The following is an 18,330-nucleotide window of genomic DNA, read 5'->3' as shown; positions in this document are numbered from 1 at the left end:
GGTCATGCAACAGAGTCCCATGAAAAAAACAAGACTGTGATAGTGAGAGAATCGACTACAAGGGTCAACTTTCTGATGGTGGCAACAATGTCCATCCTCATCCTTTCAGCTCAGGTCGCTCAGTCAAAGGCTCCAGGAGCTGACATCATTGCTATCTCGTAACATGAATCTGCAGGTTATGTGCGAAAAGACAGCAGAGGAGTTGGGCAGTCCCTGACCTAGTGTACTTCCAAAGACCGCCAAAACCTACTAGGTCAAGTGGCTACCCAAATGCCACTGAGCACTGAGAAAGTGCCAGCAGATCTTTCTGGAATGCAGCAGTCACAATGGGCACCATGGTGGAACGCAAGAGAGCACAATAGCCATTTCCAGGCTCTGTCATCTGCATCGGTCAGTCAGCCTCTATGATCTCTCTCTATATAGAGAGTTCAAGTTCAGGTGTGATGTCAGAATGTGTTCTGTGAAAAGGCTTCAGACTCCAGCTTGATTATCCTGCCAAGATCTTAGAAAACTACATTACCTTGTGTGTGTTACCTTTCAAGCATTTTTTCAAGCACCATTTCCCCTACAAAGTGATACATCAACTGCTTCATGATTGTGACAACTTTGTTATAAAACCACACTGAACTATTCCCACTTTCATATTTCTGATGAACAGGAAAAAAACAACAGAAGAAAGCCACAAAAGTGAAAAGAAAACTTTAATGGCAAACTGTAGTGCACAATAGACTTATCTATTTTATATGAGCTGAGGTTTGTACATTACATTTCCCGCAGTATATAACTAACAACTATAAAGCTGGACATACACTATACAATCTTTTGCCCATTTTAAGCCCAATTTGCTGTCGATCAGAAGCCGCTTATGCTGTACATTATCTGGTAGCATTAGAAGAGAAACAAGTACCTTTAGACTTCTGATCTAGCTCTGGAGTGATCAGAGGCTTTCAGATATTTTTAAACGTGTTTGATTTTCACAACTCAAAATGTTCCCGAGACCTGTACTGTGACATGGTCAGCAACGTAACTGAATGAGCGATACACACAACAGCCAATAAAAAAGCGAGGAGATCGAAAAAGGGGTGAAGAGATATGTATGCACGCCGAAAACCACAAACAAGCCCTTTTCTGTGCATAAAAACACAAACAAGACCAGTCCAGTCTCAGTATTGTCTGTCACTTGTTAGGCCTAATCTGGGATTTTGAGTGCTTGTTCATAGCTAAAACAAGCAAAGTGCAATTCCCTCTTTCTGCCTAATCATGAAGTGTGCCCCTGTGAAAAAAAGAGAAGTAATTTAGTAAAACACTGATGTTTAGTGTTAGATACTTCCATTTCCACCGTCTGTCAGAACTTTACAAGTTGTGTAAAGTATGACCGGCTTAATTTTAACAACATATAGGCCTAATGTTTGCTTGATAAAAAAGGCAAGTAGCTCTGGACTGCAGTGGAAAACTTTACATCGGACAAGTGAGCTCTAGGAGCAAGCATTCTGTCGGATCATGGATTCCAGTCTTTCTCAGGGTGAACTCTAGTTAGACGATATATCGGTGGGAAACACAATATTGTCCAAGAATGTCTAGCTGCCAAGTAACTGCTGAAGTCTTATTAGTGATCAACAATAAAACAAGTAAACCACAAGGAAGATGGGTTATAAAAAGGCTTTTTAGTCACTATTAAAATGGAACAATTAAAATTACATTACAAATTCATTGAATATTATGTGCGACTGAAACCATGAGGCCATATCTGATCATGAGGCTCAGCTGAGGCACTGGGTCAGCCATGTGACAGGCTTATTATTTTTTCCATGGTAATCTAGAGAAGCTGAGAAGGTTCTAGATAATTGTCCTTGACAACCACAGCCACAGCACAGATCAAGGCAAAGGCCAACAGCTGCAGCCAGCAATATAACAGCTTGCCATGTTCTCATCCCCAAATTCACCATAAAAAGCAAACTAGGGTCAAGCGTCGATGCAGACCTTACAGCTACAACAAGAAAAAACTCACTAAGGAAATATTGACACAACTCCTTAAAATTGCCAACTTCTTTTCATAAAAATGGAATTTGGTATCTGCTGTGGAATGTGTCTACTAGTCTAGACTTAAACACAAGCTCAGAGAATGCAAATGGGTACTGGGGGAAGGGAAAACTATTGCTTCTCAAGTCAAGATGGCCTCGAGTTATGAATGCTGTTAAGTTCAGTCAATCAGGACAGCTACTGAACTTGGAAGAATTTTTGTCATCCCTGTAGAAGACTACAAAAATGTCAACCTTTTAAGGACGACACTTAGGTTTCTTTCAGAAGAAACATCATTGACAAAGCAGTAAATAGTGCTAAAATGAAAGGTTTGGGACTGATCCAGAACCTTACAGACCTGATCTCAGCTGGACACAAGAAGAGAGCAGGTGGGGTGAGACACGTCCAACAGTCATGTCAAACGTCTGGCAGCTTACTGGACAGCAGGGAGCACAGCAGGCTTATGAAAGAAGCCCACCTCTCCCTGAGAACCAAGTCTGGGAAGTCTGATCACCAACTCCCTGGCTGCTTCACAAAGCTGGCACGCACCAAAAAAGTCTGGCCAGTCACTGGATTGCCAAATAATAACTGCAAGGTTGTGTGTGTGTGGGGGGGGGGTGGCATTGTCTTTGTTCATTCACTAGATAATAAGACTACAGGGGGAAAATATGACAATCACAATTACATGTTCTTGTCTTGCTCCTGAGCAGAGGAGACAGGATGATTTTCTAGGGGGCTGGGGGGCTTTGTGCTCTTGGGGTAGGATTAGGACAGGCAGTGCTGTTGACACGGTTGAATGTGCTGAATGTCTATGTGTGAGTGTGAGAGAACTGGGCCTTAGCCGGAGGTGCCCTTGGGGTGACACAGTGAGGGGTTCAACCACCAGGACAAACAATCCCAGACAGCCTGAGCACTGAGGACCCCCACGGACCTCATAACACTGTGTAAGCAGACCATGACACTGATTCACCCACAAGGGAACAATAGAGTGCACAGTGGATGAACTACCAAAACATGCGCTAAATGTAGTAGCTGAATAAGGTAACCAGTGTTTCTTCCAGAAAGTCAAACAATCACAGCCCTTCACTATGAAGCTTCCTCACCTTCTTTTTGCTGTTTTAATGGACAAAATTTAGTACTAAAGTAATATGCAATGAAGCAACACAACATATTCAATTACCATGCTCAAACTAAATGGGGACTTTTCTCCCCAACATTCCTGCATGATTAAATAGTTAAACTATGCAAGAATTAGAATAGCTCACAATGGTAGCAGATATCTGAAGCATTTAATGCCTCCAAAAGCTACCTCACAGGAAGTCATCGCATGAAATGGTTACAAATACGTTGCCTGGTGCCCATTTCATTGTTTGACAACAGTTCTGAGAAGGTTTTTGGCCTACTATGTATTTTTTAAATCCATTCACCACTTTTTACAGTTATTTACATTACGCATGTGGTCAATTTGGTAATTTTAGAAAACAGAATGACTACATCTGTGTTGTACACAGCGTGACCCCTGGTTCCCACCATCATTGTAATGTTTCTACAGTGCACAATTTCACATAAAAGCACTCTGAATGACTTTGTTTACATCTTAACAATTGAATTATGCAGAAATGTTTCCCTTTACAAATAAAAGAATGTGCATTTCGATTTCTGTCTGGCAAGCATAGGTAAAAACAAGCAAGATCATAGGTGTAAGGCTGTCTGAATGTTCAAGAAGAAAATTTTAAACAAACTATTGGCCTGAAACTCTACGGTAAGAAGCAGAAATCACAATCCTATAATGACTGAATTAGTGTCTAGTAAAAACTAAAGTTAACATAATGATAGAGCAGAATCTCATAGTCAAGGAAAAACATAATTTATCAAGTACAAGGAGGTTTCCAGAAGCTGTTGCTGGCAGAGACACAGTAGTTTCCAGAAAGCAGTGCTGTAACAGTGACAAAGTGGCCCCAAAGCCAAGGCACTCAACAGAAAGAGCTTTGTACAAAGAAGTGCTCAGATCAAGAGCCACCAATACATGCTTGAAAAAGGGACATTTAGGTGACATCAGTGAAGGATTGGTGCCATGTCCTATAAAAGTCCTACTGCAGAGGACAAACAGTCTATTGCAATTTAAAAGAGCCAATTAGAGTGAACTTCAAAACAATACAAAAAGCAACACTCCTCCACTTCTCATCCGAGATTAGCCTTTCAGAGTATTAGTACTTTTTTCTACATTTTGTCCAATTTTAAGACACTAAGAAACAGAGCACAAAGACCACAGAAATTCCAATGCAAGTAAAGCAAGCAATCATGAGGCTAAAACAGTCAAATTAATAATCACAAAATTAGCAATGCCAAAATTAACCACTAGTGCATTGACAGAAGGATAAAAAGCAATGGAAAAGTCTGTGACTTCAAGAAGGGTACATCAAGGAAGCCTTTTAACTGGTTGTCCAATTCTTTCAGCTCTGGAACAACACTATAACATACTGTCCCGAGAGCATTGGAATAGCAGAATAGAGACAAATACGGATGGGGAAAACTGTGTGCAGCACCATTTTTGAAACATGGCATAGGCCAAGTAGTATTATTGACCAGAAAAATGGCTGTAGCTGAAACTAACCTTTTTTGACAAGTGAGAAATTTCTAGGGCTGGTTTAGGCTCGGGGGAAAAAAACAAAAAACAAAAAACATACATTGCTTTTACACAGTGTTTCATACATGCATACATACTTTTATTTATATTATATATAATTTCTGCAAATGTTACGCAATAAAACACTAACCATCACATCTTAGTCAAAAATATTATGCTTATATCGTTGAGTTTAAGTATGAGTTTGCACATGGCAAAATACAAAAAAATGTAAATGTTACATAACATAAAATATTTAACTGATAAGCTGAACAAGTTTTAATTTAAAGCTTATAGGCCCTCTCTGCACTCTCCCTCCAGTGTCATTTTAAATGCAAAGGACTACAGGACAAAGCCAAAAGGAATTTTAAAACAAGGACACACAGAGTCACAGGTACAAAGCACCACTCCTACACACCATCTCTATCGCTTTGACAGTGCTCATCTCCTCAACCAGGGCACCATGCGGTGAGGGACAGTGATATGTCACTGCAGTGTCTGGCCTATGCAAGAACACTAGTTGAAAAGCCGGGCCCAACAGGCCTAAACGGTGAATTTTCAAACTTTCACCAACTCTTCTTTTGGAGAGCTTCTTTGCTGAACATGCTGTGCCCCCCTGGCCTAATAATAATGCATGTGATCCAAACAATCAAGAACTTCTGAAAAAGTTTATGAGCTGGCAGGCTGTGACTCAAACTACACTGTGTGGCACCAGGGCTAATGACCAGAGTTATTTATAATGTTGATATTGGTAAAATTATTTGGGTGCTATTTTTGACTTGCCACACCCTATAGGTACCTTTCTGCCACAAATGGATTTTAAAAATACAAACCCATTTTCAAAAATTGGGGCAGTACGTGAAATGCTAATAAAAACAGAAAGCAGCGATTAGGAAATTCTGTTTGTCCACTTTTAATGTGAAAACAGCACAAAAACACAACAGTTAATGTTTTCCCTTATGACCTTCATTGTTTTATGTAAATACACATTCATTCCAAATTCAAAGCCTGCAACACATTCCTAAAAAAAGTTGGGACAGCAGCATGTTTACCACTGTGTTACCTTTCCTTTCAGCAGCACTTAATAATCATTTGGGGCAGAAGACACAGATTGACCCAGTTTTGAAAGTGTTTTTCTTGTTATACAAGTCTTCAACTGTGCAACCATGACAGTCCTTCACTGTTGTATTTTATACGCATTTTCAACGGGAAACAGGTCTGGACCCCTGGTCAAGTCCAGTACCCACTTCTCTGATTTTGCAGCCATTCTATTGCAACACATACAGAACGTGGCTTGTGTCATGTTGAAATAAGCATGGAAGTTTCCTGAAAAAGACATTGCCTAAAAGGCAGCATATGTTGCTTCAAAGTGTGTTCAGCATTAATGATGCTTTTATGATGTGCAATAATACCCCCATACAATGACAGACGCTGACTTTTGAGCTTTTTTATGGCAGCAATCTGGATGGTCCTTTTCTTCTTTGGCCTACAGAACACAATGCCCATTATTTCCATAAACAATCTGAAAGGTTGACTCACCAGATCACAATACAGAAAGTTATTTTTACACTGTTGGATTTTTTTGTTGATGCCTCGACCCATCCTTACTCATAAAGGACTAGGCCTTTCCTGGATGCTCCTTTCATACTCAAGTAAGACTGCATCACCTGTTTAAGATGTTTTTTGAACATTTCACAATGTTCTTAGTCTTAACTTGCCCCATCCAAATTTTGTTGAACTATGTTGTAGGCATCAATTTATATGTTTACAAAAATTAATGAAGTTGAAAAGAGAAAACATTAATTATCTCGGCTCTGTAGTGTTTTTGTTCAAATACAGTTCAAAGTGGATTTATGAATCACTGTTTCCATTTTTATTTGATTTCTACCTATTGTCTCAGGTTTTCTGAATTAGGTTTGTATATTTTAGTCCAAAACCTTATCAAAACTACCAAAAGCAATGCCTCAGGCATCAGGCAATATAATCATAACCATTTCATGTAATAGCTTTCTGTGAGGGAGCTTTTAGGGGCATTAAACGTTTCAGACATCTGGTTCCCATCACTACTGCCGTGAACAATTCTCTCTGGAATGGAGCATTTCACATCAAACCACTCTGAATGACAGTGTTTACATCTCGATTTAATTATTCATCAATTTTGTAAAAAAAATAAATAAATAAAATAAATCATAGAAAGGTACTCGGCTACTGCACTTGAATGTTGATGGCGCCAAGCAATAAGCAAACAGTGGAAGTGGTGCATAAAAATATTCAGAAAATATTCCTTGTTAATTAGGATTATGAAGTGCATCTAAAAATAAATTAATAAATAAATAAATAATCAAATAAATAAAACCTATTAAAGTTTTTCAATTAACAAAACTTCATTGGTGGCAGGAGGGGAAACAAAGTCACACGTCTATGCAAATAAACCAGCCAGCTAAACACAAGCGAGCAGTTGAGCACATTACAACTGAGGTACATGGGACACTTGTTACTCTTGGAGTTCACGCTGTGCCGTCCATTTAATATGCCTTCCACTTGTGCACTACAATGCTATTAACTCCAGGAACTGAAGCAAAATGAGGTCACTTTTGAAAAGTCGTCCCTCCTGATAAAGTGTGGCCACAATAATATGAGAGGATATCTGTTATGCAAGATGAATTTGGTTTAATAGAGAAACACATCGGTCTGGTACAGGAAAGCACACCCTTCTCTTTCCCCCTCAAACCACCAGTCATCTGTTTCAAAAAAACACTGCAACACAGCTGGCATATTGATTACAAGGACGCCATAAACCTTTGCTGTCTCCAGGTTTTATTGATCTCGGATGCCCGAAATCCATTAGCGCCCTTTACATTCATAGTGCTTTGTGTCCCCGCTAGGATACAGCAAGTTCTCTCTCGTGTTTCCTTTAAACACAACTGTGTAGAGGCGAAAGAGCAGCAGCAGTGGATTAGCAGTGTTGGCTAAGGGCCTGCCAGCACGGCTCTTTGGCTGGCTCTTCAGTCACTGAGGGCATCCAAGTGATCCAAATTACCAGAGTGGCTTCTGTGTCCAAGGGCTCCAGGAAGTGTCCAGCTAAGGGCCAGGCGAGACGGACTTCCTGCATTTGACTATTATTAGTCCCCTCAGGAGGCCTTGGCTATGTTTGCTGTGGTGCCAGGATTGCACACAAAACCCCCTACATTGAGTCGACTCAAGCAGCTCAAGAAGTAGGGCAGAAACAGACACAAACAGGACCACTGGCAGACAGCGTACCGACGTACCTCCACTTAAATACTCGCAGCAAGCCAAATGTTGGCTGCACTCGTCTGTGGATAAAAAGGTTTCACATCTATCCTTAAAGGGCCCATATCATGGAAAACCAACTTTTGCTTACTCTTCCTTTCTTTAAATCAAACTGTTTGACATTTTTAATTCGCTGTGACTGCATTTACACATATCCACCTATATAGCCGACAGCAGTTTAGCCCCGCCCATCCATGCTGAAGTTATAAAGCGTATTTCAGCCTGGACTGCTTTTAAAATAAAAAATACAGTGCAGTTAATCAGAACAGGCTGTGACATGAACAGTCTGCTGAATTCTAATGGAAAAAAACAAGGCTGGATATTTCTGACTTTTTCTAGCCCATAAAACCAAATAAATATTGTAAGTAGACTGAAAAAAAATAATAAAATGTCAACCAAAAATTCACAGTTTTGAAACAAAATACTTCGATGTAGTCTATAAACACTCTAGTTAAAATGCCGCGGTTTGCTCCATATACGGAAACTGGGCTGCAAAAAAGCCTGACTAGAATCCACTGTTTTGTGATGCCACGAGTAAAAAACGAGTAACCAACCGAATATCCACCTATTCAGCCTACAGCACGTTCACCCATCCATTCAAGCTGAATTTAAGTGTTTAAGAGCAGACTGCTTCTTTAATGAGGTACAGTCCCTGATAGCCAATCAGAACAGAGATCTTTTACATATATCAATCTTAAGGGCACAAAAACAAAAATATATTGGGTAATTCTAAGGGATAAATAGGAGCAGGAAAACGGTCATATAAAGAAGGACACTGACCACTCTTGGTACATAAAACCACAAGTGCCTTAAGTGGTGCTGAGGCAAAAAATAAATACAAAAACAATGCAAGATATTGCCCTTTAATGGCCCTTTATGGTAGCATGTCAGCATGTTACTTTCTATTTATGTAATGATATTACAAAATAATGCTAATTTGCATTCTTTTTTTTAGAAAATAAATTTCAGACCCAATACAATGAAAAAAAAAAAAGAAAATGAAGACGACAGTAATGATGGTTTAGCTGGTGGTATTTTATTGTTATCAAAGTCTGCAGGTCTTGCCCTCACCTCACACGCCCAGCAGAAGCTCATTACAGCCTTGCTCTCCAAGTCCTGTTAAAACCCAGACCTCATCATGAGCTAACACAAGGACCAATTTAGTCTCTCTTCTCCTTACAGCCTCCAAGCTTCTACATAAAACTCCACAGACAAAATCATGATCTAAAAATTCCCAAGGACCTCTGCCCATAATTGCTGCTGCAGAATATAATACCCCTCTTAATAAAATCACTCAATTGGTAGCCTAGTCTCCAAAGCAATGATAAAGGTCAATAAAGGAAAGCGAGGTAAAAAAAAAAAAACAGCATCTTAAGATGAGAGTGCACCATTTCATCCCATTTTTAGAACGACTGGTATAACTTGAGTCATTTCTTTAGAGAAAAAATATGTTATATGTAATCCATTCAAGCTGGACTGATGAAAACTGAACGGTCCAGACTTGCTTACTTTTTTCAGTCAGTTTTCTCCATTAAGTTAAGGTCCAAACATCATCCTTTCAGCTATTATTCATTCCAAAACTCCCTAAATAACTATAAAACACATTTCCCAGAAATGACCATTAAGCAATTATGAAACAACTGTTGGCGAATACTACACACTGCAGTATGTTCTGAGACATTTAGGGCTAATTAACCCTTGGGCACCTCCATGGAGACTCTGAAGAGGAGGCAAAGAGGATTTTCTGTTATCTGTGGCTGAAGAGGAGCAGCCTGGACTGACCATCTGTTTCCCTCTGCAGACAGGAGAGTTGGCACAGCAGTAAATAGGAAATAAGGCACGATAACCGTTTATTAAAACTGAAAAAGTAATTAGACAACTTCACAAGCACAAAGCCCAGCCGTTTTAGACTGCAGCTACTGCAGGCAGGAAAGGGTTCGACAAATTCTGACAGCAGAACCTGCTAAACTGTTCTGTACCACCAGGTCTCTTTCCCAGCATTTCAGTCTCTGGAGGAAAAAAAAAAAACATTTTATGGGCAGACATCTGCTGGAATGTACACAGTTTTTTTGATAGGCTGCATTTCTCTAGTCTCTCATTAAGAGAAGAAGCTTAATGATGGCAGCCTGTAGCGCAGATTTTCAACTTTTTACCAACTTCAATCCGCAGCCCACTTAAACATCCTAGCTTTCAGGGTCCCAGACACATCTATGAATAAATAAATACATAGCAACAACTTATGGTAGTTTACTAAATGCCTGGGAGACACAATTAGGCCATTTAACCATAGGGTGCTATAGCTACACCATCAGGAATCCAGCGTGGACTTTTAAAAGCAAAAAATCAGATGACAGGAACCAATGTGCGTCATGAAAGAGAATCGCAAAAGCACACTGTCAATCAGCGACCATACTTATATCAGAGGGTAAACAGCTCTGCAGAATATTTCATTTACAACACTGATGCAGAACTCCTTTTGCCACTTTTCATATTTTGAAGAAACGTGGAAAGGTTTAAAACTGTTTTTTTTTTTGTTATAACATTATACTACATTTTGTTACTTAGTTCAAAAATACAACTGTAAAAAAAAAAACTGAATTTAAAATGAAGTTATATCATGTAATAAAGTCATCTACAGTATAAAGTACAGCACAGTATTTTTGTTCTATCACTGGATGAGAGGATGTTATTCAGCTAACTTTCTCATAGGCATGTGCCGATTTAAAAATCTGATATTACAATAATTGCCTAACCATTCATCACAAGTAGTGCACCGAATGCCATTTTCTAACTGCAATAATGGTGGTGATATGGCAAAAATATTACATTATATCACAATACTTCAAGAAATTTTCTCAATATATTACAATAGTTATTTTTTCAGATATTTGATCAATTGGATCTGATAAAAAAGAACGCTACATTAAAAAAAAATACTATTAAATACTGTGAACACCAGTGATTTTTATTAAATATTTGCGATACTGTGTTGCAAAAAATCCAGTTTAATGAGACTATTTTTGCTCTCTTTATAACCAAACATGGAGTTGGTCAGTACTGACAATATACACAATGTTCAGAAAAGCATACTGTATTGTATTGTGACATAATTTATCTCAAAAACAATATAAATTGTCATACTGACCAGGTTTAGTTGGTGGTTCTACAACTCTGGGATTGCTGTCTGTCACCGATGGCACTTTGTATAACGGCATAGCAGGCTTCCCTTTAACATTTTACAGAATGGTAATAAGTGGGTAATTATCTAGTAATATTATTGTAATAATTTGTATTAACCTAAAAATGAAATGCTTTCAAGTTATTATTGAACAATACATTAGTAATTGTAATGCTAACACGTTGGTATAAGCTAATTTTCTAGCTGTTAATGATAATTAATAATAAGTTACGGTAACAGAGAAAGATAAACATGTTGTGTAAAGATATATGTGGTGTGTTGTGAGCTTTTGCCAGATGTGTTCTTTATAAAAGAATAATAGTATTTTGTTAACAGGCAACACAAAAGGAACATGTGGTGCTGCATTTTTCAGCCCTGATTCTGTGTAATCTCAGTATATTATATCTCATCTATTACCGAGTAACAACATGTGTCTGTAGGTGGGCCGACACGTAAAAGTAACAGAACAACCGTGGGTGATTATAATGCAGTAATTTAGTCATAATCTCTGTGCAGTTATTCACATTATTTTGAGGAACTGATGTTCTCACTTGATGTGATATGCAGTAACTGAAACAAGATGAGAAGAAGTATGTTTGCATTTTACAGCTCCAGGACATTTAGGTTCACTGTAATTAAAGCCTGTAATTGTGTCTGCATATAATAATGTGCCTGACCATTTAAAGACATAATAGTTAATAAACAAAGTTGAAATGAGTGAATCAGTATTTTACAGCTCTAATTCCATGTAATTTCAGCAGAATTACTGCATTGTTTTGGGATAATAACTCTAAGATTATAAAACTATATAACGATTTAGAAGAATTGGGGTGATATGTCGATTATGCAGAAACCTTTTATAAAATCTACAGTAATAACTATAGTATTACTCACTTTTACCGTAATACCGGAAATGAACATTTTATTTTTGGGTAATTAGTTTGTTACCGATATTTTCCCTTTCAGTTTACACTACAATTACTAACTCATTATTTATTAACTATTAGGAAATTAACATGTCACTTTTAGGATAGTGTGAATTCATTATTTTACCATGTCAGTCACTCTTTGTTATCAAAACAAATAAAAAAAAACTGAATGAGTTCAGACACTCGCATAGAAAAAAGAAAAAAGAAAAAGAAAGAAGAAAGAAAGCCTTGTGCATATTTTATATAGTAATTGAAAACACTGTAGCAGACAAAAGCTCCAGTTTTACACCCTGAAAATGACAAAATGATTTTACTTTTGCCAACAGGGACATGCATCCGGCATGTGGTTCATTTCTGGAAACGTGTTTTTTGGACAGTCTAGACGGGCATCCCTAGATTTTTTTGGGCCAGGAGATAAACCCTCCAGTTACTACACTGAGTATAAAAGGATAGCACTGCAAACTTGACCATGAGCTGTGAAGGTGCTCAGACCAGTACCACCCTAAAACAGCTGTACAAACATTAAATAGAGCATAGGATCAGAACGTGACAACATAGCAGGAGCTTGCAAAACCAGAGCTACTCTGCGTATATATATTTCAAAGTGTCTGTGATAAGAATTTCATGTGTGTTGAATGTTGTGATATGTATTATTAATCATAGAAAACTGGCACATGCCTACTATTTGGCAGGGCCAAATCAAATGCCCTCATGGGCCAACCTTGGCCACATCTTGGACAGCCCTGGTTTAAAGGTTTAGTATAGCCTATTCTGCCTTTGGTTTACCGGAGTCTTGCTTTAAGTCATATCCTGGTGCTCCGTCACACTCATACACTACAATGCAAAGAGGAATTTCATTTTATGCAGCCCTGCACGCAGGTAATCTTGCTTCAAAGCCGTCTTTAAAGTGAACACAGTAATTTCCGCTACGTTCTAACATAATAGAGGCTGATTTGTACTTGATTGCTGTCTCCCAGGACTGCAGTGATGATTAGTTCATGTTAGCGTCAGCACTGTCAATGCAAAAGTTGGTTTCGCCTGTTTAATTGTTTTTAAACCAAAGGCCTCACAATATCGAGCTCTTTGAGATCTATTATCAAGAGCACAAAACCAACAATGTGCTGATGGGGCAAATGGTACTGAATGTAAACAAAACACTGTTCCAGCAACATTGAACTACCTGGTATTTCAGAAGATTATGAGGTTCTATCAGCCAGGCAGTCACTGAAGGGCCATGTTCCTGCTGCTCAAAGATGATGAATCTGCCGCCTCCTGGAAACACCTGATCCCTGCAACTGCACTAGACCCATGTATTTTAAATGTCCCTCAGATAACCAGCAGTGTCACAAAGACGGGCCAGGGGCACTCAATCTAAAATTGTTTCTAAAACTTTCATGGGCCCTTAATTGACACACCAACTCATTTTCTTCTAAAATGAAAACAGAATAGGACATTTCAGAGGAGACCTAAATGATGCCATTTGTGAAAGTCAAGATTTTTAAGTGCACTTGGAAGGCAAACATTAATCACATTCGCTGAGACGAGATCTCTGTGCCAAACTCTGACAGTGTTAAATACTTCGACCGCTACGCAGAACAGGTCGAATTCTTGGCCAAAGGACAACTGACACAAAGGGAGAGTTTATCCTTTCCTCATTCATTTGTGTGACTACTTTTAAAGTGGTTGTGGAAGCTATAGAATAGCTGCTGTGTTTTCACCCAGAGTAAAAACATAAACCAATAAAATATTTAACAAAAACGTGACAGATCGCTACATACATTCCTCCAGGCAGCCAAGACAAGACTAGAGCTATGTCCAAGATCCAGTGCACTCAAACGATCCCACAATGCACGGCAATAAGTAATGTACAACCGATGTAGCTACCCCAGTAGACAGGGGATATCCATAATGCAAAGTTGTATAACACGTATAACGTTACTGTATGAAATCATTTACAACCATCTCAAATTCTGTTAGCTATAACAGTGTCCAATATAGTGATCCAGACTTTTTAATGTACAGTATAATGATTAGGAAACCATTTCAAACACAGCATAGATGATGGTTACAGTAATAGTTCATATAAACGTCTTATTTATTCATTGTTTTTCCATATTCAAACCATAATCAATCAGACGAGATATGTTTGTTGTCTGAAGTTTGCTTCCTTAAGAGCTACTCATTAAAGGCCCACTAAAGGTGTTAAGCTCATTTTGGGGGTGACAGACTTCTTTTATTTCACCCTCATAGCTCCAGTGAAAAACTAGCTAAATAAGGAGACTGTACACCAAACATGTTTGGCAAAAGAACCACATTTTGGGTTAAGGGAACATTGTGTGAATCTGATTTTTAGGTGAACTACTCCTTTAATGCATACTAACTCAGTGACTGTTTGGAACTTGTAAACCGTCAGTGAGGAGAGGTAAACTTCATTACTAGCCTTTTTACTCAGCAAGAGTACCTTTTCACAGACAATGTCAAAGACACAGGCTTAAACACGGACTCTTCACGAATAAACAGGTAAAGTTATTCTAATGTTAGACAGTCCGTGAAGAAGAACATCTCTCTCCACACACACCATCACCGGCTGACCAGTGAGGCTGGTGCAGGTTGGAATGGACTTCATCTGAAACTGTTAAGCAAAAGCTCCGACTAGCAAGACAGCAACTTCTTCATTCTTTGCGTCGTTGGCACTGAGAAGGACGAGCTGACAACACACCCACAGTCTAACACACGCAAAGAGCCGGCGCTGAATAAGTAAAAGTCTGTTGTTATCTTAGTAGGTAGCAGTAACAGTTACAGGATAAACAACGATGCCAACTCAAAGACAGTCTGCACTGTCGACATGTTAGCACTGAGAGTACAAACAAGCGAACCCACAAAAACACCCGCGCCCGCTCTCAATACAGGCTTCACTCACCTCTGCAGCTGTTTCACCAACACTGGACGACTACGGAGCAACGCAGGAGGCCGCAAAACAGGAGGCTACACTTCGCTGGAGAGAGAAACGACGACCCTTCTTCAGCCTCAGCCAACAACGCCGGAATGAACACACACTCGCACACACCAGGGTCCTCTGTAGCGCTGCGAGACGCGGAACACACACACTCCCGAACACCGCGAGACACAACGAGACCAAATAGGATCCGAGCGACCAATCCCGAGACAAAACGCTCATCCAATGGAATGATAGGCGGCCGTTCTAGCCGTGCTCCGATTGGACGGCTTTCTATGATTGACAGGACAGAGAGCCATACATATCTTAGCAAATCTTATCGAGGTCCTCAGTTTTTCACTCCTCGTTTTGCGTTTTTCTCAACTGGAGTCCTGAATCCACCTGAAGGATACAGTTTTCCATGTCTAACACCAAAGAGGGTCGCGTAAAGTTTGTTTTTTATTTTGTTTTTGTTTTTTTTCTAATTCCATTAGGTGTGTGTAGAATATAGTTTCCCACTTTCAGTCGTACGGGTATTTTAGAAGTGATACTCATCAGTTAAAGGAAAATTCCACCCTATGTTTAAAAATTGTCTAGAAAATTCAATATCTGATTTGTAAACAATGTCATTCTGGGTGGTTTGATGTGAAATGGTGCAAACTTACATACTCCGATTTTCTTTACAATGGAAACCAGAGGTCTCAGTGTCTACAAGCAAAATATAGCCATTTTATTTACCATCCCAAATGCCCAGTTTATGCATGTTATTTATGTTAAAATAGAGGTAAATCTGGAAAAAAAAAGTGTTCATTGGGGACTATTTTACAATGCCATGCATACCCCCACGTTATGAATGGGTTAAAAAATACATATGTTTTAGGTCAAAATCTTAGCTCAACAAAATCTTAAAACAAGCTCAGAAAATCAGAAATTTTGAAAAATCAGTGGAATTTCCCTTTCCCTTAACCAGTTCACAGAGAAATCCTGCTATATGAAATAGAGCACAATTTTGTCTTTTCACATGAGTCACATCATTAGCTAAGCATTAAAACTCTCCAGAGCTGAATCAGGTGCGTTAGAGCAGGAAAGCATAAAACTGCAGTGTAAATGCCACTGGACTGATAAATGCTAGTATAGACACAATTTCTCAAAAATGTGCTGTATTTGACATCACATGAGAATCACAGCGTGGCTTGCGTTCCTTTCAAGATCTTTCAGCCTGTTTAGCTTTTAGTGGGAGCGCCCACAAAGGCTACTGGGATGAAATTGACTTCCCTCTTGCCATTTTTATTCAGTTGCACTCTATACAAAATCATGAATATAGTGAGCAAAAGGTTAGACGATTGAAGATTGGGTCTCTAGTGCGGCTCAACAGTCTAAGTTTTGGTCCTTCATCAGGAGATTGCAAGTTCGATTCCCGATGATGCCACACCTCTCCCCACATCACTAACTGATGTAACAGAACTTACAGTTAGCGTTATCCTCCTGGCAAATTAGGCTCTCTATTAATGTTGCATTAGCAGCAGTTCAAAGAGTGATGTTTCACATGTCTTAGATGAAGCACATACCGGCCTTCACCCTGGTAGCACTGTGTAAAAGGGGGAGACCTAGCTAGCAGGTGGACGTGTCCAAGGCAAAATTTAACACCTGCTCATGTGCTCTAACCCAGTCTTCTGAAAAAGTACTGAATTCAATGAGCCAGCCTTAGGACTACAACATGTTAGCTCCTGTGTTTGGTGGCTATTCAGACAGGCTTTTTGCTAATTCAATAGCTTCCCATATAATGATGTCAGTACAGACTGTCTAGCACAATCAAGCTTAACCTTGCTTGGTCAATAGAGCTGTCTACATCTCATGCAGTGAAATGAAATTCCATTAATCTTAAAATGTCAAAATGCTATGTCCAAATGAGTCAATATAATTGAAAAGTACATCTGCTTCTAAAATGAAAGTAGCACTCGCACACTGCCAGGAGGCCTTTCTAGGGCCTCATTAGCCAAAGGCAAATGAATAGAAAAGCCAGTGAAACAGCCTAGCTGATTAGGCTTGATAGTCATAGACTGCACGCATGCAACTTTCAGTGTCTCGTCTTAACATAAACATTCTAACAAGCATCCTAAATCACAGCAACTATGTGATTAAACTTCTCTAATGAGACACAATCAACAATTAGGTAATGCCTTCAACTTAGGCTATTAATGTAGCCTCCGTTATTCTCAAATGCTTAAAGTTTTGGGATCTGCCTGCGTATTTGTGAATGTGTGGTGGGTGCTGAAAAAAAAGAAGCCAAAGCTACAGGCACTAATTAAGCTGATGAAACTGGTGCTCCATCAAAGCGTAGGCAATGCTTTTAAAACCAACTTTCTTCTGCCATGTTTGTTTTCTTTGTCTGGTCAAGACATATAAAAATAACTAACTAGCTCATCTTCATGCGCTACAGTCTTACTTTAGCAATTAGTATGCAGAGTCACATCCAACCAGAGAGATTTTTCTTGCTGGGGTGAATCATTTTACTGCAGATAGTTATGGATAGTTGATATATATTCAACATTCCTTTAGCTGACTGTGAGAAATCTATTCTCAGAGGTGAAGATTTCGACAACAACTATGTCCAGAATACCAATGCACTGCCTCATTACCTCATGCCTCTATAATAGAGATAACAATGACCCACCCAACGACCCTCATCAGTTTCACCGCAAAATCACGTCAGCCTGCTCTGTTACAAAATGGCTGTGATTATGCGCTCACACATTTTTCCTGAACCTGTTTTTTAAAATGATCAGGCTCATTTGTAGGGGGGAGGGAGGAGAAAAGATACAAAAGAAGAAAAAAAATGCAGTACAAAAGAGATTCAGAGTCAAACCACATGTCCTGGCAGTCTTCTCCTCACACTCCTCGCTCTAGAGACATCGCTAGAAAACACTGTGTCCTCATTAAGAAAAGGGGAGTCTTTTTATCACTGTCCAGCTTTGCAGCCTGACAATACGCTTCATTTCGAGCACTGTGGATACATCCCATGTGGTACCACTGCTAAAAATATACCCACTTGCTCAAGAAGTAGAAATATGTTACTTCTTGTTATTTGCAGTTTAGCAAAGATGCAAACTCTGGACTTGGGACGAAATCAAAAATGTAACCATCACTACATCTGTTAAACATGCCAACTACACTCTTACAGCGAAGCTGCAATAATTCTAGACTGGGATTTTTCTGGTTTAAAGGCTAGGAAAATCCCCTTCTAATGATGTATCTTGAAGGTGGAAGTACATTTTGAAAGAGTACAAATGTTTTGGGGCAGATGCTTGGGTGAGGCTTTGATGATCGATTTAGGTTAGTGCAATATCACTAA

The 18,330-nt window shown here is 39.1% G+C and overlaps 1 protein-coding gene across 3 annotated transcripts in view; it reads right to left on the bottom strand.

The window, feature by feature from the left end:
- Positions 1-15,142, bottom strand: part of glceb (glucuronic acid epimerase b) — a 75,824-nt gene extending 60,682 nt beyond the window's left edge. For all 3 annotated transcript variants that reach the window (XM_036584227.1, XM_036584226.1, XM_036584228.1), the window contains exon 1: positions 14,964-15,142. The gene's annotated coding sequence lies outside the window, so the exon portion shown is untranslated. The remainder of the gene's footprint in view (positions 1-14,963) is intronic.
- Between the last annotated feature and the right edge of the window lie 3,188 nt (positions 15,143-18,330).

Source organism: Colossoma macropomum, unplaced genomic scaffold, assembly GCF_904425465.1.
Source record: "Colossoma macropomum unplaced genomic scaffold, Colossoma_macropomum, whole genome shotgun sequence".
Classification (NCBI taxonomy): domain Eukaryota; kingdom Metazoa; phylum Chordata; class Actinopteri; order Characiformes; family Serrasalmidae; genus Colossoma; species Colossoma macropomum.
This window is presented reverse-complemented; position numbering and strand designations above follow the sequence as displayed.